The following is a 9873-nucleotide window of genomic DNA, read 5'->3' as shown; positions in this document are numbered from 1 at the left end:
AGGAATGCAAGTGAATGAATCCCATCCCCTAGCGAGTGAAGTGCTTACGCCCCTTTAGATTAGAGATAGGGGCGCGCTAGCGCTTTAATAATAGAAAGGTTAGGGGGCTGGGGCTGAGAAAAGCTTGCTGTCTACTTCTCGAGCCTTCACCGCCCCGTTCTGTAACTTCCCTTCTTTAGTCCGTCCACGAGGCTGTAAAAAGAAAGAGAGATAGGGGCGGCTATATAGCGGGAGTCGTTTCGGTTGTATGCCACGAGGTCCCTATGGACAAGGGGACAAGTGAATCATCGCTTTTGGGCACAGGCAGCCCTCTACCATCCATCCCATTGCATTCCATCGTCTCGTATTGTACCATACCAGACCAGATACATCTATTGAGTGAGAGAAAGGTAGCAGCTTATATATATTATTCATTTTGGATATGGATAGGGATCCCCAGATTCCCGTCACTACGGATTGATTGTCTCTACCTAACTACATGGTAGTGGTATAGGGAGTGCAATTGCTAGAGCACGGGAGAATGAAGAGTAATGATTTCAGCAAGAGCAGCCGGACGGACTACTATAGTGAGTCCAGTGACTACTAGAGTATAGTTGAGTCAAAAGGTATGGTATAGCAGCCTTTCCGAGCGAGCACCATAATAAGCCCTACCCACTAGTATAGTACTAGGATCAGGGTTCGTGTTCGTGTTCAAGAATGGGCTGCTAAAGCCTTTTATTTGCCTTTCATGACGATGAATGAATAGTCTTCTCCCTCTTATCATGATCATGGCTTGCTTACCGGGGATTGACTTTTCCCTTGGATGGAAGTAGCCTCGTCTCGTGGCGCCGGTATCGACCATCGCACGAGCGGAGTGGCCATCTCATTCAGCACTATCTCAACATACATAAGCCCAGCAGACGTAGGCTTCTCATGGGTGATCGCTTTCCGCAACTGTAACGGATTCACCCTATTGGAAGGGGTTCTTCCCTCTTGTCCTCGGCAACCAGCAAGTTTCTCCTTCATCGGACAATCTCGTGCCTGAGGAGGACTCTTACAAATGAAAGAGCCAGAGTCCGCCTCGCCTTAGAAGGCCTTCTTTGCTGTCCATCTGTGTGAGAGGCATTCTTCAACTTCAGGCCAGGCCCGATTTCTTCTTGTCAATTTCAACCCCTCTGTTGTGCACTAAAGGCAGTTTCCTGCTGTTACGCCAAATGCACATTTTTACGGGTTCATCTTCAAGCCGTGTTCTCGCGCTCAAACACTGTCTTGAGATCTGACAAATAACCCGAGGGCCAGCTCCTTTCTGCTTCACAACTACATCGTCAATATACATACACCACCTCTACGATGTTGACAATAAAGTAATGGAAGATGAAGTTCATTGCTCGCCGGTAGGTAACTATAGCGTTATTCAGACCGAAGGGCATCGCCTGCCAGCAGAATAGTCCGTCCAACAGCACCCGGACAACGGAACGCCTCGTCCTCTTTGGAGATGAAAAGAAGGTTCTAACCTAAGTGCATGTACGCTAAGGCCATAAATGACAGAATTTATTGCCCATAAGCTCTGTCCACTAACAGATCAGCGATTGGCATTGGGTTTTCTTTGGTGGGGCAACATTGAGATTCCGGAAAAGCGGTCCGGTAAAGGCTCTAGTCAAAGTGTGCCCTACGTACGCCTGTATTGTTCACGGGGTTTAGTTTGCTTTCTAAAAGAAAAGTTCAATCGCCCTACCCTATATAAATACATTTATTTGATTTCCGAAGTTGGCTACAGGCACCAAAGCTATTCGAGTACTTAGCCAAGGAAGTAGATCGAAAGAAGGGAATCCCCGAAATTCGATTCGAAGGGTCCTGCTTATGGACCTTGCAAAGGGAAGAGGCGCCGAGGAGAGACAAAACGAACAGAAGCTGAGAGATTCACCTGCACCCACCCCCATTTAGAAGGAAGGCACTCCGGTCTAAGGCACTCCTGCTCCACACTTTAAACAAAGGGAGCTATGTAGACAGATTTTGTGGTCTTTACTTTCGTGTTTGGAGTAGGTAAACTGTGAGGAACAGCAAGAAAATGGGTTTTTAGCCAAAACAGTGTGAGTAGCCTGCCCCAATCAATCAAGCGTAGCGATCACTGAACGATTGATTCTTACTCTTATTATATAAAATTCTTATTCTTGGATGATAATATATGGTGGGAACAATGAAGCTGATTCTTCATCTGCTTCATCTGTAGGTTGCAATCCGTATGATTTCTTTTATCGATCTACTGCTAGCTTTCGCTTATCCGATGCACTCAAATCCAACTACTTAAACTGGGACCAATCATGTTGATTGCCTATCCGACCCAGCTTTCACAACTGGTTTGGTTTTTGAATCACAGACTTTATCCTCTCAATTGGGGAGGCCTCTAGTCCTCAGTTCTATTAATATTAAAAAGGGATTCTTTATGGATTTTCTTACCAAGGAAAGCAGACAGTCTATTGCAGATCTTCACTTCAATCATAGGAAGCAGAGAGGACTGGATTTGGATACCGTAAGGCACATGCAACAAGACGAAAAGCGTCAGAAAAGGGATGTGACCATGAAGAGGTTGGGCTGGTTTTGAGCTGCCCGATTTAATCTTTCGGTACCAGACACCGAGATAGGCTAGCCTTATTCGATACGATAAGACAGGTAAAAAAAGCAAGGCCGGGGTCGAGAGCCCATTTCATATTCTCCGGTTCCATTCCAGATCGAGTGAGCCAATTGATTGATCTTTCACCGGGGAGAAAGCGCTCTCCTCATATTAGCTTACATAGCTTATATCTTTCCTTGCTGCACTCATAAACTCCGGTGGTAAGGTCTTGGAAGCCTTTGATTACAGGTCTAGTTGAACTAGCCTTTTCACCAGCCATTACGATATTAGGTGTACCGTGAGTGGAAGGAAGGCAGCTCTGACTTCATGAGCTAGCAAAGATAGGTCTGTAAAGAAATGCATCTCTTATCCTTTGATCCTACTAGCCTGAGATCCGTTTAGGAATTGTGGGTGCGGCTTAGAAATCAACTATGTCTTTCAGGAGTAGGGCAAGGGAATGGTATTAGGGAGGCTCCACTCTATAAGAAAGAGGTCTCCCCTGGGTGGAGAGAGTTTGGGGATCTATCCTAAGAAGGTTCCAGAGTTCCGACCTATACTATAAAGGAGTGAAACCGCTTCCAAAGACTCAGCGATAGGGTAGGGCGTAGTGACTACTCAAATGAAAGCTTCGGAGGAAGCATGGTGTTAAACGAGGCCTTTTCATAATATGAAGCATACCTTCCATCCAGTGCTATGTTTGCAAGAGAAGGTGTGATCGTAGGAGCTCAACCTGTTGCCGGTGGTTTGAGACATAACCGCTGCTAGGGGAATCAAAGGTTTGATCCTATCCGCTTTTAGAGTGATCGCAGACTTCAGTAGGTCCCTGAGAGTCCTCGCATCACAGCCTGCTCTTATACAATTCCAAAGCATTCTTTTCATAGGCAGACTAACTACTGGATATAAGATAGGGTATACTGGTTCTAAGCCTACCTTTTCTTTTCCTTACTCGCTGACAACCTTGCAACCTTTGAACTTTTTCTTAAGCTTGGCAGACTAGCTCCTAACTTCCTTGATAGAGCGATGAGCTTACTTAAATAGAATAGAGTGCTATCCTCAGTAATTACTGAAAAGAGAACCTTGCACCAGAACGAGGCTGACTCAGACTCAACCTTCGGGATAGCTGCTTTAGAACCAACCTAACCTTATTTTGACTTCTAGGGTTTGCTGGTTCCAAAACCTGTCTCCCCTTTTTTTGAGGAAGTAAGGAAGTGGATAAACCAACTAACCCTGTAGGAGTTGGAGCCAGCTAATCCCTCTATCAGTCTAACCCCGCGAGCAAGGAAACTAGCTAAGCAAGTAATTCCAGGTCAGGAAGGGCGGAAGAAGAATTGAATAAAGTCAGGAAGTCCCGGGGCTGGTGCTCTAGTAAACTGCCACAGGTACTAGGAGTCAGCCTGCAAGTAGTATTTATTAAGCAGTAAGCCCTAGAGCTCGAGATTGTAAGTTTCAGGTACTAGTTTTGCAGCAAGAGCTAGTCATTCCCCAGCGCTGTAGTAGCTTTAAAGGGGGAGGAAGTGCGAGGCGATATGAGAACCAGCTAATCAACTAATCCCTGTATCCTGCCTTGTAGGGCTAATTCTCCCCTAGAATCCATGGTTGACCAGTATACGCTCTACTAGCCTGTCAGCCCTTTGGCTACCCTCAGTCCCCTTTTCGATGCAGACATTCGACCTGCATTTCCTTGACCCAGCTTCCCGTTGCATTGAAATTCCCCTGGTTTTATATTCTAAAGCAAGGAGGATAAGAAGGTGATAACCCTCTAGCAAGTGCAAGTAAACCTCGTTCAAAGTCAGGAAGTATGGAAGGAGCAGAATAAGGTTAGGAAGCAAACCTGCTAGCAAGTCAGAAAGAGTAATTTCTCTACCAGCCCCTCATTCATATGCGAGATCCCTTTCAAAGCGACCTGACTTGAGATTCGCTTCTTCCTTGAAACCCATTACTGCTGCTTAAACAAAGGCCTAAGATGAAGTTCCAACCCTGGGTAGAAAGGAAAGGCAAGAAGAATTGAAGTTTTCGATTCAGACTTCATTGACTGATGAAAGCACTACGAGCATAATTGAAAAGAACCCGAGTGCGACAAGTCCGGATTGATTCCAAGTCGAAATTACATAGACAGAGTCGGAGGCTTATCAAGCAAAATCTCTTACAAAAGCCCTCTGTTCACCTGCCCTAATCTTTCAATTCACTGATCGGGGGACTTAGTGAGGAAAGAAGCTACTTTTTCCGCTAGAGGAAAGACTCTTGAGTGCTTGTTATTCTATTTGGTAAGCACTAAGAAGATCAACTTTGGCTGAAACAGGCCTACCCGTAGAGTTATCCTTTCCCGAGTGCTTACTTCTTTTCTTTAGTCAACAGATTCGGCTAGCAATGTAACCTATAATCTAAGCAGTCCCGCATCTTCTGAACCTGAGATTTAGAACAGAACTTCTACCAACACTTCGTTCGAGCCTTAACCGCTCCTTTCGCTATCGCTCAAGCTCCCTAGCTTCCTATATTCCACTCGAGCGGGATTAAAGGAGATGAGTTATTCTCGTAGCTAAATGCCCAAGTCGGGCAGGGATAGAGGATCAAGAGACTGTACTCGCCCTCAACCATTCAACAGAAGCAATAGCAAAGAAAGCAACAAGAGTGGAGAGAACAAGCTCTTCAAGCTCAGCTTTGGCAACAGCAATTCGAGAAAGCAATTCAGTTTGTGAGGAACCGGCCACTTCTTTATATACGTTGCCATTTGACGATCTGTCTGTTCAGGCAGGTGACACGGAATTGAGTACGAAATCAGAGAAGGGGGACAGCAACGTAAAAGACTGAGGGAAATGAGTTCCGAGATCTTTTTTTATTCCCAGTTTCGTCTCGTCTATCGGTCCTTAGTCTTAGAGAAATTGGTGGCGTCAAGAGCAAATAGAATCAATAGATAATATTTTCCTCGATGAGTTGGCTAAAGCCCTTCGCTTCGACCGTTCCTTCTTTCTTTAGTAGCGAGTCTAACTTTACAGATATCGTTGATTTTTACCATGACCCGCAGCTGGGATTGGAATGCTTGACTGGTGGGAGAGAAAGTCTCAACGCTAACTCACTAGACGGACAATCGACCAACGGGAGAGACCCGATTCAGCCTGGGAACATTACTTCCAATAGTGGCTGGTAATTATGGGTTCTGCCGCACCTGATTCCCGATAAACGAGAAACCATCACATCAATGAAGGAATGCAAGTGTAGTTTTCACCAGATCAAATGTCCCTTGATCTATTTGAAACGAACTACCCTACGTTCAATAAAAAGAAAGACTGTCTGGCTGTAGCCATGCCGAATGCAGAAGGAGGGGCAAGGGCAGACCGCTGCTGGTAGCCTTAATTGGGTGGGTGGCGCGCTATAGATCGGATCCTAAGTAGCTATAGGATGAACCCTAGAAGCTGCAAAGAAAACTATAGTAGTTACTGGCCTGCCATCAAAATAAGCTTTCCTGTCCCGACATCTCGCGTAAAATAAAACGCATTTTCCTTCGACAGAATACAAGTACAGACGCTGATGGCACCTAAACAAATTTAAATATAATAAAATAAGGAGAGTGCTACTTTACTTCATGAGTGACTAGATAAGTCAGCAGTAATGAAAGCTGCGATCTATGTCACGACAGATGAATGGAGAGAGCAGTCATCCTAAGAGTGATCGATTTACTGTTGAAAGGTGGCTGCAGTGAAGAGCATGCCAAAGATCTCAGTACATATAGCGCAAGACGAAGCGCGGAACGTACGACCAGGGGTAGCTGCGAACGATAGGTACTGCTCGCTATCGAGATTCCTATCGGATCCAAGAGAATCGATGCCCGATCCCTCAAACTCGCAAGCTGCGATGACTCTATCGAATGACGGTATATTGCATTCCATCGGCTATTGGGGGTGCTGGATCGCGTCAGCTAGAGATTGTCCTGTTTATTACAAAGTCCCTTACACTAAGTAATAAATACATATAGAAAGAAGATATTCTCTAGCCTAGAGGAAAGAGAACAACCACAGGAATGAGGAAACTCGTAGAGGGATGTTGATTCGAGCAGGCAGCTTTCTGACACTCATACTGCCAATCAGCTATTACCCTCTGGCTTTCTCTTCTAGAAACGGGCTTGAAAGAGCTAATGCGTTCTTAGCTGTTTTAGCTTCTTAGAAACAGACTAAAGGGAACTACCGGCTTTGTTATGGATAGAGGTTAGATAAAAGAAAGAAGAAGATCGTCCGCTCCATATCATCCGCTGCGCTTATCTTCTGTTAGTTCAATAGCCTAGCTTCCTACTAGCAACTCAGTCAGATAGGAATGCCCACTACAAACCCCCTAGGGCAGAGATTCTATTAGAGGGGTTAGCTCGTTAACAACGTCTATAGGTTTAAGAATTCCTATAGTTGCTTTTTTTTTTAGTTCCTCTCCCAGTAGTTTTAGTTCTCTTTCTTTTATCCATACTACCGGACGAGAGGACTATAGATAGATGTAACGTCCGATACGGTTCTTATCGGACGTTGTTCCTCTATCCTAGTGCTTCTATTTTCCATAGCCTTCCATTCCAGTGCTGGTAGTTGAATAAGGCCAGGCCAATATGAGCTGAGCTGCTATTAGCTATCTTTGCCTTCCTTTGCGAGTATCCCAGTAGGAGTAGTAAGCTAGGGCCAAGTAAGTAAGATGGAACTCATACCTGTAGTTTGACCCGCTTTCTATAAACTTAGCGGACGTTAATGCTCACATCAATCCTATCTTCCTATCGTCCTTTACTTTAGGTAAAGATGGATAAGGAAGGAAAAGGTATGCAAGCTGAGGTTCTTTTAGGAAAAAGATTGCCTTCCTTCCCTAACTTTTATTGGGATAAGGCTTGTATCTTCTTTGATAGCTAGATGTGACTACCGGTGATTTCGAATTCTATATTCTCTATAGAGGTCCGGTTGAATAATCCGGCAAGGCGAGCTCAAGACGAGAAAGTAAAGAATGAGAATGTTTCAACTATTGTGTGTCACGACAACTCTACACTTAGTAAGGTATTTCTGGCCAACTCAAGGAAAACCTTGGATGAGGGGTCCTCCTTGAGAGCTATCGGTATACTCTGCCAAGGGCATTCTACTTAAATAATTTTTCTTGACAAGCGGAAGCTTGACTCGAAATGGGAGCAGGCAAGAAGAGCAAGTATAGTGAAAGTATCCTCATGGGCCAAACAAAAAGAGGTTTAGCCCCAACGTCAAATTAATGCATTGAGGGTACCCGTGCAAACATCGTCTATCTCTCTGGTCAAGTGGCTCTGCTCTTAGGGAGAGAATCTACGGATTCTGTGAAAGGGCTTCCCCCCTCTCCTCAGATGTCCACAAAAGGGAATTGAAAGTGAATCCGATGACTTTCCATCTAAGACATGGTAATTGCTTTCAAAGAAAGGCTAGATGCTGCAAGTTAATAAAAAGAAGAATATGCATACGCAAGTGCAAGAATAAGAAGCGGAGCAAAGCTCAACAGAACTAGCCACACATCGACAGCTAACCAGGGTTCACTCCCTCCGGAACTAAAGAATGCTCCGCCATTTCTTAGTTTCCTGGAAACCGAAAGCTTAACAACTTTCTTTTTAGGATTAACTAAAGCAACCTTTCGACGTCGCTCGAAGGGCTAGCATCTACTATTTAATAATAGCCGTCCAATCAACTAATTTCACAGCAAGAAAGCTCTTACCTAGTCAGCAGGGAAGCAACCAGCGAAGAGAGCATTAGAGAGGCATGATCGAAATAGGGGGCTGGGAGAAGGACAGCTACGGAAGCTGGTCAGCCTAAGATTGTAAGGGCCCAGTTCCAATTTTTGAGGAAGCATGGCATAGAAAGCAGGGCAGGGCGTGTCATGGGTTGTAGGGAAGAGGTGACACGTGTACATGAAAGCATGCGAGAGCGTAGGGATGGAGCAGGGAGGATGATAGTAGTCACTTGCGAAACAAGCACAGAGAAAGCAAAACGAGTTAAGGTTGGTTTGGCCAGTAGAAGCACGTGGAACATATGCACCAGCACGGCATGTAGGTGAGCAGAATACTTGAAGCTGACGGTTTAGGTAACTACCCCATAAATCCAAAGTAGCGCATGTGAACTGAAAGTCCATACCTTCGGTCTATCACCGCGGAGTGCCGGACCTGCCTTCCCGGAAAGCACTCGCATACAGATTCGAAGTCTTCGTTCGGAGATTCCACCTATACCTTTTTCACTTGGGAAAACAACTATAGCCTCTATTCTTTGCTTTGTCTTGAATCAAAGAGGAAGGACAAGAGCTCGGATAACAACTTGAAATGCTAGACTAGAACTACTTTACTTAACTTATTGGCTATATGACTGTAGTGAAGATATGCGAAAGAGGGAGAATGTGCTACATCGGATCTTGCTGTAGTTGATGAAAGAGCTATAGTGAAAGAGTGAAAGGCTAGTTGAGTTAAACAGTAAATTGTTGGCTGATGACCGTTCAAGTTATCCAGGAATTCCGGTTAGAAACAACATTGTCTCCAAGTCTATCTCTGAAGACCAAAAGGAAATTTTGGGGGACAGGTCCCTATTGAGAAGGGAAGAAATGCCAGAGGTCTAACCTAGCCCTTTCTTTCATGCAGTGAAGCGGGCTAGAGCCAGAAGTACGGGATTGTTTGAAGGCCTTTCTGGTTTCAGCCGAAGTAGGTTCTTCATCAAACTAGTCGGGAAAGAAAGCTAGCCTTTGAAGGGAAGGAACGGACTTTAGGAGAGGAGCGAGAAGGCACTCTAAAACTTCCCTTCTCCTTGAACGGCCGCTTTCCAGTATCAGAATTCATTCTATTTAATGTCGGCGGGTAGTATTTGTAGAATAGAGAGAGAGAGGAAGAATCAAACTCTTAATGAAGGAGATGGATAAAGTATAGATACGAAGGAGACAGAATGATTCAGCAATTTACATTCTGCTCTTTAATTCATGCAATTTAAGATTCAGCCATTTAATTTCCTTGTCATTTACTTTTCCCGCTAATTTTACATTCCGCAATTCTCATCTCAAATCTTGATTCCGCTCAACTAGAACACACTTCTAATCCGAATTGCTCACTCAACCAATCCTTGTGGGATTCGACCTCACTCTATTGTGAGTTTTTACTTGACGACGATAACCGGTGCACTTGCCGGAAGGAATTTTGCCGATCGTGCAATTTCCTAAATCGTAGCATAACTAGATTATGCGCATCACAGCGGAAGCTCCTTCTTCTATGAAGTGCCAGGACAGAGATATAGGGTAGGTTTCAGGGCTCGAAAGGCAGCAAAGGGTGGATT

General features: G+C 44.8%; 1 long non-coding RNA gene across 1 annotated transcript in view; it reads right to left on the bottom strand.

Moving 5' to 3' along the window:
* Positions 9627–9873, bottom strand: part of LOC107604656 — a 19071-nt gene continuing 18824 nt past the window's right edge. Inside the window, exon 3 of the long non-coding RNA XR_001612327.2 lies at positions 9627–9662. This is a non-coding gene — a long non-coding RNA (uncharacterized LOC107604656). The remainder of the gene's footprint in view (positions 9663–9873) is intronic.

The sequence above is a fragment of the Arachis ipaensis genome, chromosome B06, assembly GCF_000816755.2.
Source record: "Arachis ipaensis cultivar K30076 chromosome B06, Araip1.1, whole genome shotgun sequence".
Taxonomy (NCBI): Eukaryota; Viridiplantae; Streptophyta; class Magnoliopsida; order Fabales; family Fabaceae; genus Arachis; species Arachis ipaensis.
This window is presented reverse-complemented; position numbering and strand designations above follow the sequence as displayed.